The sequence below is a fragment of the Globicephala melas genome, chromosome 2 (genome assembly GCF_963455315.2).
Source record: "Globicephala melas chromosome 2, mGloMel1.2, whole genome shotgun sequence".
Lineage (NCBI taxonomy): Eukaryota > Metazoa > Chordata > Mammalia > Artiodactyla > Delphinidae > Globicephala > Globicephala melas.
Window position 1 is genome coordinate 141,292,960 of NC_083315.2, and position 21,918 is coordinate 141,314,877.

Consider the following 21,918-nt stretch of genomic DNA (forward strand, 5'->3'; position numbering starts at 1 on the left):
TGGCCTTCCCCAATCAATAGGAATTGACTAGAGGACAGGCAAGGCTTTACTGGGGCTCCTGCAGCTGCAGGAGGGAGTGAAAACAAGTAACAGTTTCCCTGGCTCATCCTGGAGATGCGGCAAGCGGGTTCCTTATATGGGGTGAGGGTATGGAGGGGTGGCTTAGGTGTTTTGCCCACCCCTTTGGTGGTGTTGAGTGCAGGGGCATACACAGTACCCCGCTTTTGCTCCTGACACCCTATTTTTGCTCCGGGCTCTTCAGAAGTGGCAGTTGGGTTTTTTGGTCTTTTTGTCTCTTTTGTCTCTTTTGCAGTTATTTTTAGTCCCTTATAGTTTCTTTGTATTTTGTTGTTTGAGGAGATGTTTGTCCAGGTGCAAGCGCTGCAGCAAAGGGTCCCAGGCCCAGCCTGTCTCATAACTGTCCCAAAATGAAGTTAGATAATCTAGACTAACTAGCTAGTCTCAAAGTTAGTCTCTGTTGAGAGCCTGACTATACAGACGAACAATGGCCAGACCATATATGAAAATTGAACTCTGACCCACAAGCTCTGCAACAACGGCCCAGGAAGCCAAATTACAGCCTCTGTAGCCATCAGCCCATAATCGCCAACTTCCCTACATTTTGCCCCTGCATTCAAGTCAGGACCAACCAGAGACAGTCAAATATGCTTTCCAAAACAATCACATAGGGTGTTCTGCTTCCAGGTAGCCTCATGCCCAAAACCTCCCATCAGAGCCTTGAAGCCTTGAAGCCTTCCCTGTTTTTCACCATGAGGTTTTCCCACTCCACTACCCGTCTTTGAGTCTCTGCCAAAAGCAAGTGATCGTGGCTGAGTCCATTGCTATAGCAAGCTTGGCAAAAACAGTCCCTGCTTGTTCTCATCTGGGTGGTCTTCCTTTATGTCCACACTCCCCTCGAATTAACCTGGTGGACACTGACCCCAAAGGAATGTCACAGGCAAAAATACTGCATCAGAGTTTTTTCCACCATGAGCCATTGGAAAATACCGGCTAGAGAACCCAGAAGCTATTTTCAGCCAGGGGCCTCTCTGTGAGTGGTGTAAACCCCACCCCATGGCTGCCTTAAACCTACCACCCTCCGCAGTACCAGGAAGCTTAGGGCAAGTGTCTCAGGCTCTAGTGAGAGCTGGATATCCTACCATCACCCCACCACCTCCAGTCCCCAGCATCCTGCCACCAAAAGTACCCAGTGTGGAGTTAATGCAGTAAGAAAAGCCGTGATGTCTACCTTCCTAGCTGTGTGATCAAGGATAAGAGGTCTAGAAGGACATCTAAGAGAAAAACACCTCCATACGCCATGCACACCTATCAGACAGAAGGTCCTTGACCCAGGGTCTTTCTTGGCTACTTGGTGCCTGCGGACACACAGCAGCAGTGGAAGGAAGCCACAGAAAATAAACCAGCTGCTCCGTTCAGATTGCTCCAGTCCATCACATCGCCACGTCACCAGCCCATGGTGCTGTGCTAATTACCACAACATGCACCAAAGTCCCTTTTCAAAACATGGTCAAACAGACTACAGCAGGGCTGGCCAGGCATTAAAACGCTCAGGCACAATTGTCAAAGCAAAGAATTATGTGGCAGTAAATAGGAGTCTGGACTCCAGTTAAGGCATCACCTGGATGACAGCCTGAAGGTTACTAACCCTTTGTGGACAGACTGGCTCATCACCACTTCTGCTAAAGAGAGAGTAAAAGAGCATGGGATGGGAGCGACCAGGCATGAGATTCAGTCAGACTGAAACTGGGGTGGTTTTCTCTACTGTTATCCCTGGGCAACCACAACTTCGGGGGCTGTGGATGACGCTGTCACCTCAGATTATCTGAGGCAGGTGTAGGTGCTTTACATACTTTCTTAAGCCTCTTGGCCAGTTCTCCCAAACCACTGGGAAACTGGCAAATGTTTCCTGATAGACTACTGTGTGTCTAGCACTGAGGTTCCTCTGTGGTTGTCCTTGGAGGACACAGGACAAAAGCCCCACTTTATCTTCCCAGGGCTCCTTCTCTAGGGTTATTATCAGAGCCACTGTAGGTGCTGATACTTTGGGCTCCGTGGAGAGTTCTGAAGAGCCCCTCGCTAGCCCCACGTTCTGAGAAATGGTGTGGCTAACACTTGAATAGGCTTCTGAAGTCTCTTAAGCACCATTTACAAAACCCACTTGGTTTAATCTCTGTAAACCTTCCAAGTCGGTATTATCATTATCATTATCCTTCTTCTGAGGCTCAGAGAGTTTAACTAACTTATCCTTGAACACGCAGCTAGGAAGGTAGACAGCAGGGCTCTTCTTAGTGCATTAACGCCACACTGGGTAACTTTGGTGGCAGGGGGGCTGGGGAATGGAGGTGGTAGGGTGGTGGTAGGATATCCAGCTCTTTCCAGAGCCTGCGGTGCTTGCCTTAAGCTTCCTGGTACTGCGGGAGGGTGGTGAGTTTAAGGCAGCCATGGGGTGGGGTTTACACCACTCACAGGGAGGCCTCTGGCCGAAAATAGCCTCTGGGTTCTCTTCCAGATCCAGAAAGGGAGTGCCTAAGTGAAACAACTCCTCTGCTATTTTAATGGGAAAAGAAAAGCAGGAAATACAAGGAGTTAGCTGGTTGCCCGGATGCCCCTAACACACACTTTAACTGTAGAACTGGTCACTTCCTGGATGTAAAAGAAAGGTTTACGAAAAAAGTGCCCGAGAAGTCTCCCACTCCCAGCCACCAGCCCAGCCAGCTGCAGAGGGGGAAACAAATGAGCTTCTATAGATGGAATCCTTTGTTGGAATAGAGGTTAATTGTGGCTTCTCTTTGCTTGTAACCTGGGGTGTGGAGGCTAACACTTTAATGCTTCTCTTGGGCCGTAATTAGGAGTCCCTGGCGAGATGACCACTGCCAGAACCCCAGAGGGGACCACTTATAAGAAAGGTCATGAATCCGGAGAAATTAAGGGATCAAGTCAGAGGGGTAAAGGGCCTGTGGAGCTGGGAGAGAAGGGATGTTTTCCTGCAAAGGGTTTCTCTTCTTATCCTCTTTTCCATGCTACAATTAGGTAACAAGACCCCGTGCTAATAAATACCCCCTGCCAACCCTCAACCAACCAGGGTAGGAATGCCCAGACTGGCAGGCAGCCTGTGCACAGAGGCCACGGGTACTGGCTGGGTGCCGAGGTGCCGGGGCAGGCCTTTGTCTCTGCCCCTCCTGACCCCAATACCACGACCCTCCACCATGGTGACGGAGTACCTCCTGGAGGCTGGGAAGACAGAGGCCCTGCCCATTTGCTCCCCCCCTGTCGTTTCTCTCCCCCACTGCCTCTGCACAACTTCCACCCACCAGCTCCTCACACCTCAAACGGCCTTTCCCACAGGGAGGTGTGGCAGAGACAGCTCGTGCATTTATTTTTATTTTATTTTTTAAACATCTTTATTGGAGTATAATTGCTTTACAATGGTGTGTTAGTTTCTGCTGTATAACAAAGTGAATCAGTTATACATATACATGTGTCCCCATATCTCTTCACTCTTGCATCTCCCTCCCTCCCACCCTCCCTATCCCACCCCTCTAGGTGGTCACAAAGCACTGAGCTGATCTCCCTGTGCTATGCGGCTGCTTCCCTCTAGCTCTCTATTTTACATTTGGTAGTGTATATATGTCCATGCCACTCTCTCACTTTGTCCCAGCTCACCCTTCCCCCTCTCCGTATCCTCAAGTCCATTCTCTAGTAGGTCTGCATCTTTGTTCCCGTCTTGCCCCTAGGTTCTTCTGACCATTTTTTTTCTTTTTTTTTTTTCTTAGATTCCATATATATGTGTTAGCATACGGCATTTGTTTTTCTCTTTCTGACTTACTTCATTCTATATGACAGACTCTAGGTCCATCCACCTCACTACAAATAACTCAATTTCTTTCTTTTTATGGCTGAGCAATATTCCATTGTGTATATGTGCCACATCTTCTTTATCCATTCATCTGTCGATGGACACTTACGTTGCTTCCGTGCCCTGGCTATTGTAAATAGAGTTGCAATGAACATTTTGGTACATGACTCTTTTTGAATTATGGTTTTCTCAGGGTATATGACCAGTAGTGGGATTGCTGGGTCATATGGTAGTTCTATTTTTAGTTTTTTAAGGAATCTCCATACTGTTCTCCATAGTGGCTGTATCAATTTATATTCCCACCAGCAGTGCAAGAGGGTTCCCTTTTCTCCACACCCTCTCCAGCATTTATTGTTTGTAGATTTTTTGATGATGGCCATTCTGACTGGTGTGAGATGATATCTCATTGTAGTTTTGATTTGCGTTTCTCTAATGATTAATGATGTTGAGCATTCTTTCATGTGTTTGTTGGCAATCTGTATATCTTCTTTGGAGAAATGTCTATTTAGGTCTTCTGCCCATTTGGGGATTGGGTTGTTTGTTTTTTTGATATTGAGCTGCATGAGTTGCTTGTATGTTTTGGAGATTAATCGTCTGTCAGTTGCTTCATTTGCAAATATTTTCTCCCATTCTGAGGGTTGTCTTTTCGTCTTATTTATGGTTTCCTTTGCTATGCAAAAGCTTTTAAGTTTCAATAGGTCCCATTTGTTTATTTTTGGTTTTTTTCCATTTCTCTAGGAGGTGGGTCAAAAAGGATTGCAATCCCTATCAAACTACCACTGGCATTTTTCACAGAACTAGAACAAAAAATCTTAAAATTTGTATGGAGACACAAAAGACCACGAATAGCCAAAGCAATCTTGAGAAAGAAAAAACGGAGCTGGAGGAATCAGGCTCCCTGACTTCAGACTATACTTCAAAGCTACAGTAATCAAGACATTATGGTACTGGCACAAAAACAGAAAGATAGATCAGTGGAACAGGATAGAAAGCCCAGAGATAAACCACGCACATATGGTCACCTTATCTTTGATAAAGGAGGCAAGAATATACAGTGGAGAAAAGACAGTCTCTTCAATAAGCAGTACTGGGAAAACTGGACAGCTACATGTAAAAGAATGAAATTAGAACACTCCCTAACAGCATACCCCAAAATAAACTCAAAATGGATTAAGGACCTAAATGTAGGGCCAGACACCATCAAACTCTTAGAGGGAAACATAGGCAGACACTCTATGACGTAAATCACAGCTCGCGTATTTAGATTGATTCTGTGCTTTGTCTCCTGATGACTAAGTCACTCAGGGTACTAACTGCATCCTGGCCTGGAAACAAGAGAGAACAAGGAGCTGGAAGTGGAGAAAGCCATTCTTCTGCCTTTCTTCACAGGTCATGCCCCATGAACGGCAGTGTCATGTTGGTCAGTGACTCTTGCTGTAAAACTGTTGCAGGAAGGGAGATCCCTTCCAGGGCCCAAGAATGGGCTCTTGTCTAACATCTGGAAGTGAATTGTCCGAGGAGACACACATGTTCACAGAGCAAGAGCTTTATTGGGAAGGGATGCCTGGATGGAGAGCAGGAGGGTAAGGGAACCCAGGAGAACTGCTCTGCCACGTGGCTTGCAGTCTCAGGTTTTATAGTAATGGGGTTAGTTTCTGGGTTGTCTCTGGCCAATCTTTCTGACTCAGGGTCCTTCCTGGTGGCACGCACATCACTCAGCCAAGATGGGTTCCAGAGCGAAGGATTCTGGGAGGGTGGTAGGACATATGGACTGGTGTCTCCTCTCTCCTTTTGACCTTTCCAGAATTCTTCTGGTTGGTGGTAGCTTGTTAGTTCTGCGTTCCTTACCAGGACCTCCTGTTGTAAGAGAACTCATGCAAGTGGTTACTATCTTGCCCGGCCAGGGCGGGCAGTTTCAGTCAGTGGTTTCCCTAACAAAACCAGCCTCAGGGCACTGGGTGGTGTGGGAGCAATGGTGGTCAGTGACACAGATGGGGAAGGAGATCTCAGTGTCATGGTTGCAGGGCTGGGCCATGTGCTTCAGAGACTGTACAGGGAGAAGGGAGCACAGGATGCATGAACTGGGACTGAGTTTTGTCCTAAAGACCTTTGAAATCTTCGTGAAGAGAATAGAAGACACATACGGAAAATCCCAGTAAGCCCAGATTTTAAAGAGTCCATAAATGAGCCTTGGGTTTTGCAAGATGCAAGACTTGGATACAGCTTTAGGGCAGATGGTTACTTGGTTCTGGGAAAACCAATGTAATGGCCCATTTAATTATGCAGATGTGGGAATACAGTGGCTGGAAGAGAAAAGTTCTCTGGGTGGTAAAGTGAATGAGTGTATTTGTTGTTGGAGTCTGATACAGGTCTCCGCTATGCTTTCTTAGGAAAAACTGGATTTGCTGAGAGAGAATTTGGCCTATGCCAGGCTGATGCCCCATTGAAGCTTGCTTATGTTTTTGCATAGCTCACCGTAGATGATGGGCCTGCTCTTGCAAGGGTTTTATTGGTACCCTGGGCACAAGCAACACAGATTTGGGGAGATTCTGCTAGGGGCCCAGCCATACAGGCTGCTCTGGCATCTCCAGGAGAGACCCCCTTGGCGAGGACATTGGCATCCCCTGATGGACACCATTAGCAATAAGGCTTTTTTGGGGGGCTTCTCTAGTATCAAACATTCAGTACACTAGGCACTGGAGTTCTTACCCTGAGTCTATGCCCCCTAAGAGGTCAGTGAGTAGAATTCAGAGACTCTATGTACTTGAATGAAAAACATTTAAAAAAAAATTTTACTAATTTCTAAATGAAATACAGCATTTCCTTCAATAATGATGTAGGCAATAAACTGCAATAGTCTTAACAGAACTTATGACTTTGTTACCAATAAAAATCACAGATATTTTCTTATCACTTTGCTGTTGTTCCTGTTATCTTAAAATCTTTTTTATGCTCATCACTGCTTCAAAGCTACAGTAACTGTTAGATCTGCCACTAGAACCTGGCAGGATTAAACTAACCTTCTAGTTGGGATTAGGTAATAGAATCATTTGTTAGGTGGCTTTCACTGGATCAGATTGAATCCTTGGTTTAGGCCATCCTGAAGGACATCAGTTATTGCACTGTTTGGGCAACATAAAACACCTATACTATATTTTTAGCCAATGCACCTATCTTGAACACAACTCATTTTACCAGTGAAAACTAATATCTAACATATACTATGCTAACTAACAAGCCCTCCGGTGTTATTAGAGATAAAGGTAGTTGAAGTTGTTGTGGTATCCCTCTCTTGTTAGAGTGTTTTTTGCTTCGAGTTCTGCTTAGGGTCTTTTTTCAGATGCTGTTCATCTCTGAAGAGTACCTCTCTTTCTGGGGACTCCAAATGTTAATAACTGCTCCAACAGTGGAGGTGACACATTTGTCATGTTAACTATGCTGAAATATTTTAAATTAAATGACAGCAATATAACACAAATCAAGGCTGACCCAGAGGTTTGGTAGGAATTGTAGGTTATCTGGCACTTAGTGAATACTTGTGCTTCTCTTGAGTAGCCTAAACATCAAACTTCTTGAATTTACAGTTGAAACCATTTGGGAGATAGCACCAGGTATATGGGCTCACATCCTGTGAATCCCTTGGTCATGGGTAGACAGCCTCCAGGGCAGGTTTGGCAAACTCTATAATGCCAGGTCATTAGAAAAAGAGTATCCTAAAAGCAGGAGACCACTGCTGCATCCCCTTGCCCTTTCTTTGGAAAGAAGCGTATTATTTCACGGAAAGCAGATAAATGCTGAGTGGCTGCCTTACCTTGCTCTTAGCTCTGTATTTCAAGTGTCCTATTTCCAAAGGTGCCAGATCTAGCTAAAAATAGCCAAGACATTGAACCCAAGAGCAAGAGAATGCTAAGTTTCACCACCTTTGGTATCAGTATCAAATGTAAAGAGGTTCAACGCCCTTTAGCAACCAGAACTACAGGACTGTTTTCTCCCCTTTGAAATTGAACTGTATTTTGACCAGAAAGAAAAAAAATTATTTAAAGCCTTAGTATTATTAATGCAGGAAAGGACTACAAGGAGCATTTGGTCCAAGTTCCCCATTTTAACAGATGAGGAAACAAAGGCCAAGCAAGATAACTTAATAGCTACATAGCAGGCATGCTGACCAGTCTGAGAGGATCTTCCTTGAACACAAAGCTCTAGTCCCTACTGAGATGAGACAGTGGGAGATGATGGAATTGAATCTTCAGAGCAAGCACGTGTGCATATACTAGCAATAACACTCAGAAAATGCAATGGGAAAAATATCTCACTTATAGTAGTAGAGAAATGATAAAATTGTCTAGTTAGATTTTTCCTTCATTTCATCCACAAAAATAAATTCTAGATGGATTAAAGATCTAAATGTAAAGAAAAAAACAAGTTGATAAAGGTTCTAGAAGAACAGATAGGTGAATATTTTTATGATATTTGGGTAGAATGAATGACCTTCCTAAGCAAGACACAGAATCCAAAATCATAGGAGAAAAGATGTACAGATGTGATTGAACAAAAATTAAAAACCACTGTAAACCAAGGCAAATAAGAAGCAACAGAGTAAGAGGAAATACTTGCAACATATATTACAAGCAAAAGTTAATATCCACAATATATAAAACTTTTCAACAAATAAATACAAAAAATAAAAATAATTCAATAGGAAAACGGACAAAGGACATGAACTGGCCAATCACATAAGTTTCAGAACCATCTAGGCAAGAGTATTAAATCATAGGCAAGGGATGGTCTTCAGGGACATGGGCTTTCCAGAAAACTGAAAAGGTATAGGCAGAGCTATTATTCAGGGAAAGCCAGCCTTAAATTTGTTTCAAGAACCAGGAGAGTTCAAGTTGGATAAACCTTTCCTTAGACAGAAATATGGCTTGTGTGTATAAGGGGACAAAAACTCTGAGTATGGAAAGTTTAAGGCATAGTCAGACTTGAATTTTTCTACATCTGGCTTGACTCCCCTTGTAGGTGTGGTGTGCCCCACCCCGAGGCCTGGGGCCAGGGAAAGATGCACTGAGACATCCACCTTTGCTCCATGTGGCCACCCCACTGCTGATAAGATTGTATATCACTGGCCAATTAAATCCAGACTTTAATTTTTTTTCTACATTGGGTGTGTGTGTGTTTTGTGTGTTCCCCTCCCAACAACTGGTAAGTACCTGAAATGCTGCAATGTTTATTCTAATTAATATAAGAAATTTAGTTCAAAATATGATACATCTATTTTTGTCTAAATGAACAGAACAAATGAAAATACCCATAATATCCAGCGCTGGCAAGAGGTGAGGCCAAGTAAACGCCAACAAGCTGTTGGTAAGGATGGTATTTTAAATATTTATTTATTTAGGCTGTGCCAGGTCTTAGTTGCAGCATTGCAGGATCTTTTTTAGTTGTGGCACACGGGCTCGTAGTTGTGTCGTGCGGACTTCTTAGTTGCAGCATGCAAGTAGGATCTATTTCCCCGTCCAGGGATCAAACCCTGGCCCACTGCATTGGGGGCATGGAGGCTTACCCACTGGACCACTAGGGAAGTCCCAGTAAGGATGTTATTAATAAACCATTTGGGGGCCAGTTTGGCATCGTCTCTTAAATACCAAATGTAGTTTTCCCATTGACTTAGCAATTGTAATTCAGGAATATGTGCATATGCTTAAGCCAAGTGGATAAAGATTTTATTGAAGTATTATTTTTATTGAAAATCAGAAGCAATAAATGGCATTAATAAGAAAATGATTAAATAAACGGGAGCATGTCCATGCTCAGTTTATATTCTTCTGGAAGCAGGTCTTGTGACTAGGATTCAAGTGCAAGATGTTTGGGGAGTGTAAGTAGGGAACTGGGGAAGTGATGCAGGGAAGGACAGATGGCCAGTAAAGGGTGTGTTATTAAGCCAGTGAGTGACTAAAGTTTAATCTTTCAGGAAAACTCTGAAGGTAGTGCAAAGCACGTGACGTGGAATTATCCTAGCCAATGAGCCAGGGAGCTGGGATATTTATACTCCTACAACTTTTAGTCATTGTTGAAGCTGTCTCCCAGAGGGACATTAATTCTCAAGTACTTACACTCAACCATCCATTGGCAAATTGGTTTCAGTGGCTGGAGGGAGCTACCCAACAAAGGAGGAGGTACTGCCCATTGGCAGTCAGGCTGTAATGTGTGGAAATGATAAGGGTTTCCAAAGGGATATGAGTGGATCATGGACAGTGTCTGCTACATATGCTAACAAATGCAAAGAGGCCATTAAAAAGAATGAGGCAAACCAAGGAGCAAATAAATATATCGTATACTCTCACTTTTGTAATAAAAATACACATCACATAGTCCACAGTGGTTACCTCTAAAGAGAACAAAGTAAAGGAAAGGATGGAGTTTTAAAATTTTATTTTATACCTTTCTGCCATTTCTTTGTTTTACAAGCCTATAGAATCTTTTAAAATTAAAAGAAATAAGGGAAAAATGAGGAAACACATTCATGACGTAACAAGGAAAAGATGAAGAAACTGAAAAAGAGCATGTAGCTAGGACCTAAAAATACATTCACTAATTCAGATACTCAACATATTTTTATCAAATGCCTTCTATGCAGCAGGCTGCATACTAGATTAGATACTGGCTAAAGGGGCCAGTAAAGACTTTGCCAACTGATGTACTAAACTTGCTGATCCAAGAACCTCTCATGAGTTCCTGGCATTGGTGGAAAGTGTTATTTTCTTTCCTTGAAGAATCCATCCCATTCCCAAAGCTTCTGAAGCTAAATATTCATGCTCTTGAGAGATTTCTAAAGTTGGTCCTTTTTAAAAAGGGAAAGCACAGAGCTTTGGAATACATGTGGATATGCTTTTAAAAGTTAAAAAACACTAATGCATAGTATAGGGTTAGCCAAAACCCAATAAATTGTGATTTTTTTCATATGTATCCTGAATGGAAGTGAAGTGTTCATTGACAGATACACAGGGTGGTGGCTCTTTCACCCACCTGAGAATTTTAAATGTTTTTTCTGGATACATGACTCTTGTGCTAAGTGGTTATGCTATTGGGGTTAGCAGAGTCTTTTCTGGGGAAGAAAAAAAAAGACTGAATCTCCTTTCCCTGAAATCATATATACCGACTCTATGAAAAAGAAGAATGTACATAGAGGGCCCCTTTTAGCTCCCAAATATTGACCTCCATAACTTTTGTTCCTTCTTATCTAAAGCCTTGAGAACCATTGAAGAGGTGGTATCAGTGTGACTTAGGGTGAATTGCTTCAAACTCTTTGTTTCCAGCTTTCTCATTTGAAAGGTGGAAGAATAGTAGACAATTATAGGGATGGTAGAGGACCAGAGGTAGAAAGTGGAGCACGCAGTGCAGAGCACAAAGCAAGTGTTCCGTTAGCGTTAGCTTCTGTCCTTCCCCACTGGCAAGACCTGTCTCCCCCTGCACCTCTCCTAACCTTAGTGAAAAACTGTATAAAAGTAGCTGGTGAATGAATATTGTTCTACCTCCTGATGAGATCTCTGTGTCATTGTAAGGTGACCTGCGATGATTTCCAGTCTCCTGTGTCCCCACCTTTGTGTAATCCCCTTTGCTTGAACCACAGGGAGAGCCTGTGACTTGCAAAGGTCATGGGATGTCACTCCCTTGATTAGTTTACATTATATGGCAAAGTGGAGGGATTCTTAATGTAATTAAGGTCCATAGTCAGTTGATTTTTGAATTAATACAAAGGGAGATTATCCTGGGTGTGTCTGATTCAATCAGGTAGAAGCCCTTTAAAGAGGACCTGGGCCCTCCCTGAAGTCAAGAAACTTTCTCTCTGTTGCTGGCTTTGAAGAGGTAAGCTGCCGTGTGGTGAGAGGGCCACTGGAGAGGATCTCACTGCAAAGAGCTGAAGGTGGCCTCTAGGAGCTGACAGTAGCCATCAAGGAAATGGGGGCCTCAGTCCTACAGCTGCAAAGAGGTCAATTCTACCAACAACCTGAGGTAGCTTGGAAGTGGATCTTGCCCCAGTCAAGCTTTTGATGGACTGTAGCCCCCACCAACACCCAGATTTCAGCCTGGTGAGACCCTAAAGCAGAGAACCCAGCTAAGCCAGCCCTGGACTCCTGACCCACAGAGACTGTGAAATAATGACCGTGTGTTGTTGTAAGCTGCTGATTTTGTGATAACTTGTTACACAACAGTAGACCACCAGTACAATTTCCCTCTAGCTCTTCTGCTTTATACTGAGATAATAAAGAGGATGGTGAGGATAATGAAGGAATGGGGGAGGGGGAGGAGGAGAAACACGAAACATTTATTGAACAGTTATTATATGTCAGGCACATTAGTACATGGTCCTGAAAGGAGATAAATGGGACACTCAAGTGGTAAAATAGGGAGACTCTAACAAAAGGACTATATACAGAAGTATGCATAGCGTTAGGGTGCCCAACAAGGGATGCTGAGGCCATGAGCATCTCTAGGTGTGAAGGTCTAAGGTGAGAAAGCAGAGTTAATGGAACCTTTAGAGAGCTTAGCTACAGGACAGGGCTGCCTGACAGGAGCTGGGGATGGAGGTAGAGGTATACAGCCTCTATTGAAACGGTGGCCCACCATTGTGAAAGCCAGGAGAATAAATACCATGGGTTCTTATTCCTCTGATTAGTTATTCTTCTACTAGTATCTCCCCTTTGGCTGAATCCAACCAGAAGCCAGAGGACAAAGGACACTTGGTGATACAGGCTTAGAGGTCAGTCTCTAAGGCTCAGTCTCAGGGCACAGAGCAGGGATGAAGAAAGGGGTGGAGAATGCAACTGGGTGGGTTTATTTTGGAGAGTAATAAACCCTCATGGATTAGCTCATTGATTTTGGCACATGAGGACGGACGCATGGAGATGTTACATAATTTGCCCAGGGTAAGAGTAGGTGGTAGAACTAGGACTGGAACCTAAGGCATATCTAGTCCCAGAGCCCGAACTCTTGACCACTGCAAATACAGTCCTTAGGACCCTTTGTGCCTGCTGCCTTTCTATTCTGGGCTTTCCTCTGGAGCCAGGAAGTCCCTTCCACTCTCAGCAGCAGTGCAGGCTTGAGTACCTCTTTCTTCACCGTGGCCACCTTCATTTCATCAAAGTCAGGTACCGGCATCTTGCTTGTGGGTGGCCAGAATAGGTCCTCCACAATCAACATGTGTGACCAGATGAGGGGAGAAACAAACCTTTGCTCATGAAATTTCCAGCCTAGTTGTTCAGGACCAACAAGAACAGAAAACTCTCCAATATTTCAAGAAACATGGATCAAAGCCTTTGACATTTTCTCCCAGTCATCCCCAAATTACTTCGAAGTGTTTGTTCACACCTGGCAGGAGGGCAGGAGAGGGAGCTTCAAAGCCATCTGTGGAGACTTCCTCCTCTGAAGAGGTGATGAATTCAGCTATTTCAGGAGCAAGAATATAGATGTGACCCTGGCTCAGCTCAGAGTAGCGGCCGAGAATTCCCACCAATATCAAGAAGGAAGGAAAAGGAAAGTTAAAAAGAAAACCTCTCAACATAGTTCATAAACCTGCCAAATGCTTAATTAGCTTCTCTATAGGTCCACTTCCCACTTTCTTCCAGAAAGTGTCCTGGTAGGACAGCAAGGATATAGGATTTGGGGGGACAGAGGGCTTGGTTCTGGTCCCAGCTCAGCCTCGTATTAGCTGGGTGACCCTGAGCAAGTCATTCATTCAGCAAACTTTTATAGAGGGCTTTATCCTTGAGAAGTGCAAAGATGAAAGACACAGTTTTTGCCCTCAGGGAGCACACAGAAAATTGAGTAGAAAATGATATATAAACAAATAACGATATCCCATTGTGATAAATGCTAAGGTAAGGTCCCACCAGGGGTGCCCGGAGAAGGGGAACCTAGCTCAGCCTGGAGGGACTGATCTACTAAGTTCTCTGAGTTTCCATCCCTCAACTGTGAAATAGCGAGGTTTTATGTGTTTGTGAGGGGAGCTAATACGTTATTCATTCATTTAGTGCTGGACACTGAGAGGAATGCAAAGCTGTATAAGACTCAGCTCCCACACGAAGCCCCATCAGTGACTTGCACCTGTCTCTGTGAGAGGGGAAGAAAACCAGCATGGCCCTCAAGCCCTTGCTCAGGATACTTGTGAGGAGGAGCTCTTGCCTCTCGCTGCTCCTGCCTCAGTTTCCTACACATTATGTGCTTTCTTGACTATCCATATGTTTCTGGTGTCCTGTCTCTGTAAATATGCTAAACTGAGAGAGGTGAGGTTTACTGGATTGGCAGAAGCAGAGCTGCCTGACAAAGGGAGTCAAAACTCAGCTGGCGCGAGACCCAGAACAAGGAGGACGGGAGAGAGTAGAAGGGAGGGAACCGGAAAAGCTAGAAGCAAATTAGACCAGCTCCCGGGAGAATCCAAGGCCTGGCCTGTGCCTTGGTGGCTCCAGAAGTTCAGGACAGATTGGCTTTTCATGAGGATGAAGAAAAGCCAGCAGAACTGTTTCTTATTAGCAGCCAGATTATTTTAGCAAAAGTTCTGCCTTCTAAGGAGGTAAAAATCAAGATGTAATTAGGAAGTGAACACAGACTTCTTGAATAACTCGGGAGATGATACCGCTGCTTGCAAAGGCGTATGCTTTTCTTCAAAGGCAAGTCTAAAACGGCATTTCTCATTCATGAATGCCCCTGTCATTCATTCATTAAGTGCTCGGCACTGAGAGGGATGCAACGTTGTACAAGACTCAGCTCCTGCCTTCAGCTTTATTCTAGTGAACGTTTATTGAGCACCTACTATGTGCCAGGCACTGGACCCCCATCCTAGAATCAAGAATAAATAAGAGCACAATTTCTTACCTCAAGGAGCTTATAGTCTAGTGGATTTGCTAATAAAATGTCTTCCCACTTAGAATATTCTAAACACTGACTTGAACAGATAGTATATATTTTTCTCTCCTGTGATTCTGTCAGTTCTTTGGCCCTTGTTGGGAGAATAAATCTTCTGGATTTATTCTAGAAGCTCACCAGTTCGGCTCTGAGCTCGCAGTTATTTGTGACTGAGAGAGAAAAAAAATGGTCTGTTCCCTATCTCTCTCCACAGGTTTAACAATGCACCCGGCTGCATCAGGAACATCCAGTTTGTTCTCCAGATGAGGTGTTACACACTCTGAGTCATTTTTCTGGCTTTTGAAAACGCTCAGTTAAACCCTCCAATTTCCTACCTTTCTCTTCTACCTGCCTTGTTTAATAATTAGGCTATTTAATAAAAGCTTTTGATGAAGAGTTGGGGAGGAAGATGGTGATTGTTCCGGTTTACAAGTGCCTGGGGAATAGAGCAGCTACCTGTGCCAGAGTCATCATGTTCTGGGTCATTCCCTGGACATCATGCTGAGTGAAAAGGCCAGAGGCCTTTCCCACTTCAGGGCCCAGACATGGCTAACCGGGGGTCATTCTGTCTCCAAGGGCCCTGCCAAAGAATCAAGTTTGGTTCCTGTCTCCAAGACGCCGTGTTGTTCCTGCTCCTGACTTTTCATTGCATATACTTACTTGGAACTTCTACTAACAGCAGACGAGTTCAAGTACACACTGGGTTTGGAGGGTAGAGAGCAGATCAGACTGGGTGAAGGTAAGGAAAAAACTGCAGGTCAGCTTATAATGAGGCAGAAGAGTCCAGAGGCCTCACTGGAGGAACACATTTCAGTAGGAGGGCACTCAAGGCGTGGATTTGAGCACAATAAGTGACAAGTCCCTGCAGAGAGAGGGAGAGAACATCGTACTGAGAGGCTACATAGCTTGGGGAGAAAGAGCACTGGTTTTGGAGTGATCGAGATGTCAGTTCAGATTCCAGCTCCACCATTTACTAGCCATACGATCTTAGGCAAGTCGATTAGCCTTCTCAAGCTTCAGTTTCCTCATCTATAAAATGGAACTAATAATCTTGTACAGTCATTGTGAGAACTAGGAATAAAATAGATCAAGTTACTGGCGTGCAATAGGCCCTCAGTAAGTGGCGTCTGTAATTATTTATTGAGCGCTTTTAAAATACTAGGTACTAGGTACCTTATATAGTAGGTTGGGGGCATATGTGTAGAAAGTGGTTTGACCAGTAGGACTGACCAATGTATTACCCCAGGAGATTTTCCTTGGGTTGCCAGGCAGTGGGCTAGCTCCCTCTTTCTCCAAAGGGGGACCGGCTGTACCCAATCTCAACTTCCTGTGGGACCAGGAGACCTCAACCTGGGCATTTCAAGCACTTCCCTAAGCAATGGGCCCCTAAGCTCATACTGCTTAGTGTCTGAACCCCAAGATATTTACCCCCTCAGCACAGCCCCTCTCAAGCTGACCTATGAAAAGGAAGAGCAACAAGTGATTCCTCCTTAGGAGTGCTGCTCCAGAGCACATCCAGCCACACCCTACCCGACCCTGCCTCTCTGCAGGATCCAGAGAGAACAGAGGATCCGCGTACCTGCCCCTTTTATGAGCGTCACCTGCACCAGTGATGCTACTGGTACTGAGTCCTTTGCCAGAGCGGAAAGCCAGTCTCTACTCAGAAACAACAACTCTAAGAGCTGTATGAAAATATCATGCTATGATACAATTATTTCACATGGTCCTATTGGGGTGCAGAGGAGAGACATCTAATTGGCTTTTGGAGAATGTGCTACTTGAGCTAACTTTGAAAGAAGAGTTGGCTGGGCAGATGTGGGGAGGGACATTCCATTCAAAGGGAATAGCAAAGTGTGGAGGTGAGAGAGGAAGTCTAAGGAGTTCTGCTTGCTCAGTTACAGGAGTAGCGATGTGACACATGATGCTGGGAAGGTAGACACGTCTTTGAGGCTTGTGCTGAGAAACTGGAATTTATTTTGGAGGTAATGGAGAGTCACAAGAGTACCTGAGGCAGATGTGCAGTTTAGAAAGATCATCTTGCAAGCTCTGTGAAGCGTGATTTTGGAGGAGCAAGACTAGAGGCAGTTGCAACAACCCAGGGAAGAGCTGATGATTGCACAAACCAGGGTGGAGCAATGGGAATAGAGCAGAGAGGATTGAGAGGGAGGATTATAGTCATAACACGTTAGGATTAAAAGAGAATTTAGGAGCCATTAGTTCTTTCTTTCACAGCTGAGGAAATTGAGGACTAAAGAGATTGTATAACTTCTTGCAAATTGAATCTCCTTGCACCCAGACCTCCTGTCTCTAGGGAATTTCCCAGATGGCTAGGAAGACCTGTCATGTTTTTCAGGGTCCGCTTCCCTAGGTATGGTATTCTTGGTCTTCGGAAGTGTAAGGGTGGGATAGGTGGCTGACTTCTAATGAAGATTACATTAGAAAAGGGAAGGGAGCGGACTGTGGCAGTCTCTTTCCTTCTCCTGAGTGTCTGTCAAAGCTTACTTCATTTTAGAAGGATGTGGGGTTTATTTGCAGAACTGCAACCATTTGTGTTGGTTTGTTTGTAGAAGGATTGACAGTGTTACTTCCTGGCAAACAGAACACACCCAATTTGTTCACAGTTGTGACGAATGCATGGGAGTAACCCTACAATGTACACAAAGAAGCAGAAATTCTATCTGATGCAGTGAATGTGGGATATCAGCAAAATCTGATTGGTCGCCTGGTGTGCTCTGACAACCAAGCTTTCAGCATCCTTTCTAGAGAGTGTCACTTGAGATGTGTATATGAAATAGTCCTGTGATATAGGTATTATTGGGCACATTTAACACAGAGGGAAACTGAAGCCCAGAGAGCCTAAGATCATGCCTGTGGACACAAGTAAGTAAGCAGCAGAGCTGGGGTTCAAACTCACAAGTGCTCGATTCGTATTCCCTATTTTTCCCACTCCACCTGTTTACCTTCCTGGAAGTTGGTGCAGGACTTGCCATCGTTTTCTCTTTTAACCCTAATGTGTGCACATCTACGGCTGTATGATTGGTTGATCAGAGAGAGGGTATGTACAGCCTTATATTTCTGATCCTCTGACTTAAGCATGGACTGAACCACCCATGGATGAGTTTGAGTTGTTCTCAGAAACAGATGTCCTTCAACAACACAGCTGTCATGCTAGCCCTCTGCAACATGGGGTTTGTATAGGGCCAAGGGGACAAAACTACTGGAGTGGGGTCCTGGCCTTATCAGAGTCCTCCCTTTTAAGGCCAATTTTCCAAATATAGTACAATCTACACGTTTAACAACAACCACTTCTCTTCCCTTAAGTGAGGGTGGGAAAAAGAAATGCTAACACCAATTAGCTTTTTTCTTAAACATACCTTGTTATAATGTTCTTTAATTATAAAATATCATATATTATAAATATTATAAATATATTGGTTTGGCCAAAAAATTCGTTCGGTTTTTTTCTATACGCTGTTATGGAAAAAAATCTATAAAATTAACAACATAAAATAATAATATTCATTGTAAAATTGTATATATAAACATTTGAATATATACTCATATACATGTATCTATATATTTGCATATGTGAGGATAGATACAATGAATAAAGCTATCTGTGTATGTACATATATAGGCATAACCATATTTCTTTTGCACGAATGCGCTCATGATGTACAAACTATCCTGCAATTTTCTTTTTTTCAGTTATCAAATAAACTGAATTTCTTTGTAAGATCATACTGACGGGTTTCTCTGACCCAGTGGTTGTGGGGAACGTCAGTACCCCCACTGTTTCCTGATTGCTCCTGACACCTGCTCATCTTGATAAGGCCTGCATGTAACCGGATCGAATAATATCATGTATCTGAGAGCTCTTTACAAATGTAGGGTGCTGTACTCATATTAGTTATCAAAATACCATATGTAATGTGAAGATACATTTATATAGGAATGGATTGGATGCTTCTCATAGTGTTCTTGTGCCATAGCTAGGGGAGAACGTTTGCACTTTGGGCCGGGAGAAGAGCAGACACTGAGGTTGATAATGTAGTTGGTCCTGCCTGCTGTCAAGTGCTCACCGTGGAAGGAGTTGTTAGCCCCCTCTGTGCCTTGCTTCTGGTCACCTTTGTCCCCCGAGCCACCTGGGTGATTGATCTGAGGAAGTTTCCTAATCACATCTATTTCATCAAATAAGGCGACAGCCACAATGGGAGCAGAGATTTCTTCCAACCTCTCCTGGGAGCCCAGAATCTAAGGACGGTTGACTTGGTGGAGAACAAGGGGCACCTTTTAGCTCTTTAAAACACCCCTCAAAAAACTCCAAATCCCTTTTTGGTTCAGTTTAACGTTTCACTTCTCCCTGCTTCCAGCTGACAGTTGGAGAAAAACCAAATTGGTGGTTGGCTGGTTGGGTTTTTTTTTAACCTAATGACAAGCCTGCCTTAGAACTGCTCAACCATTCTTCAGCTCCCAATACTGTAGGTCTATAGATAAACAGGCACGTATATAATCATAATCTACTTTTGTTTACTTCTCCCCAGATGGAAGTCCATTAATTTCCCAATATATTTTACAGAATGACTTGCCTGTTTCCAGCATTGGGAAGATATATTAATTCTTAGTTCTGAAATGTTTAAGTTAGAAAATAATAGGAAATAGAAGAAATAGAAGGACTGAGATGACTCATTTATCTCAGATGTTCACCCTAAACTACTTCAGAAATGCCAGCAATGAATTAAAACCAGAATTCCAGAGGAATGACCTAAATCCTACTTCACCAGAGACACTCTTCAAGCTCCTTAGCAAAAGTTGCAGTTTATCTCTAGAATGGAGGAGGCTGATGATGGCTTGAGTCAAGTAGCATGAACTTAGCTCCAACTGGTCTGGGGATAACGAATCAATATTGTCTCTCTATGGGCAGAGACCTCTTTAGAAGATGACAAAGGGAAGGCACAGTCAAGTATAAGACACTGATTTCCTGTGATATGTTAGTGCCGAGAAGGAGAGCTGGCTTGGATAAAGAGAAAGATCTTTTCTTGCTCACTGAATTGTAAACCAAATCTGCTCCTCTGCTTGTTCTGTGGTGCTCCTCCTACTTTAATTTTTCCCTAAGCACAAATGAAATGGCCCTACAGAGATCCATCACGTAGCTGCCCCATCTTGTCTTTGATCATGGGGTCCTCCCCACAGGCGTCCGAGTTTTCTAGAAGGTGATCTGAAGCCTGGGGATCCCACCATGCAATGGATATAAAGACTAGGGTTGTGGTTGAGTCAAAAATCAGGGAAAAGATAAAATTCAGGTCAAGGGACAGAAAACTTCTTCGTTGAAAGATTAATAAAACTTCATATTTAACTAGCAACTGCAGGGAAGAAACTAATCTTACAACGTAATAGATGTTGTTGATAATGTTAATTACCTCCTTGGAAGCCACCAAGAAGTGGCTTTCAATTTTATGCATTTATTGTCCAAGTTGTAAATTTGGTCTTGGAATGAACAGGTAGTAAAAGACTTGGGAAGTTTAATAAGGGAGGTTATTTACTTTGTGTATAAGTGAAGAGAAGGTTTTGAGTGAATAAAGATTAAGAGACACAGAGAGAGAGACTGACTAACCCTAACCCCGGGCTGGTACCTTAGGTGAGCCCTCCATAGGGTGTTGGTGAAGGTGGTCTCAGAGGCAGCGCTGGCTCTCAGTCTTGTGTATGCAGACCTCCGTTTTATCAGTCCACTTGGCAGTGAGCAGGCTCTAGTAGGGTTGACAGAAAAAATACAGGGCAGTCAGTTCTGAGTTCGATAGATAACAATGAATATTTTTTTAGTATAAGCATTGCCCCTGCAATATTTGTATATCTATTTGCTAAATCTGGCAACCCAATCTAGGAGGCTTCCATTAATTAACTCACCAGAGACTTATTTATAAGTCAGAATGCCAGTGTGTGGATTTTCAGGCCAGGGTACACCTTTCCACATAATAGAGTCCTTGCGCCTACTGTCTGTACCACTGTCCTTTAGGTGGTTGGAAAACCAAGTTTGCCATGGTTGGTGAATCCCACCTTGTAGTAAAGTGGTAAAGCAGGCTCACGGGCTGTGCATCCAGGCTGCAGTAGAACATGGGAACCCTGCGTGTTTGACTACAGGGACACCACCCAGAACCTGGAATAGCAATCCAGTCAGACACAGTGTCTCTCTCTCCCCCCAATAGTGTTGCAATAATGTTGGGCTTAAACTCTCCTTTTTCAATATTTATTTATTTTTATTTTTTTTGCGGTATGCGGCCCTCTCACTGTTGTGGCCTCTCCCGTTGCGGAGCACAGGCTCCGGACGTGCAGGCTCAGCGGCCATGGCTCACGGGCCCAGCCGCTCCGCGGCACGTGGGATCTTCCCGAACCAGGGCACGAGCCTGTGTCCCCTGCATCGGCAGGCGGACTCTCAACCACTGCGCCACCAGGGAAGCCCTTCAATATTTATTTTAAAAAAATTTTTTACAAGTCACCAAAATCTTACTCCTCATCATAGACATGCTGCCATTTCCAAGATATCTGCTGACTCTGCTGATTAAATCAATTTATATTTTGAGGGAGTCATGCTAGATGTCTTTTGAGGTTTAGGAAACTTGATAGTCTTAACTAGTAGATGTTAATTTTACAAGATAGTTTCAGGTACATACATATGTGTCTTTGATTTTCTAAAACAGAATAGTTTTCATCTCAGACTCCCCTTCTGTGCGATGCAGAAAAATTAATCTAGGAACGACCAAGGAGATTAATTCACACTCACATTCTCTCCCTTGCTCTACTTTAGATGGAATCTCAGTGGGATCGGAGTGAGAGAGGGGGGACCATGTAACACCATGTGCTCTGTGTTGGTAGCTCCCAAGATGAGTAGCTGCCCCATCTCGTCTTTGATCATCGGGTCCTCCCCACTGGCGTCCAGAGTTATCCTCAAAGGTGGCTGCGTGCCCATCCGGTTTGCTTAGCTTGTTCTGCCATCCATGGTTGTTCCTCCATGGTGTGACTCCTTTGGGCTGCTGGCTGTCACTCTCAGCTAACTTCTCAGAGTATGAGTAGGGTTCAGCTCCTCTCCCACACCTCTTTGGGGCCACAGGAAACAAGGCTGTCACTGAGTTCTCTTCCTTTATCAC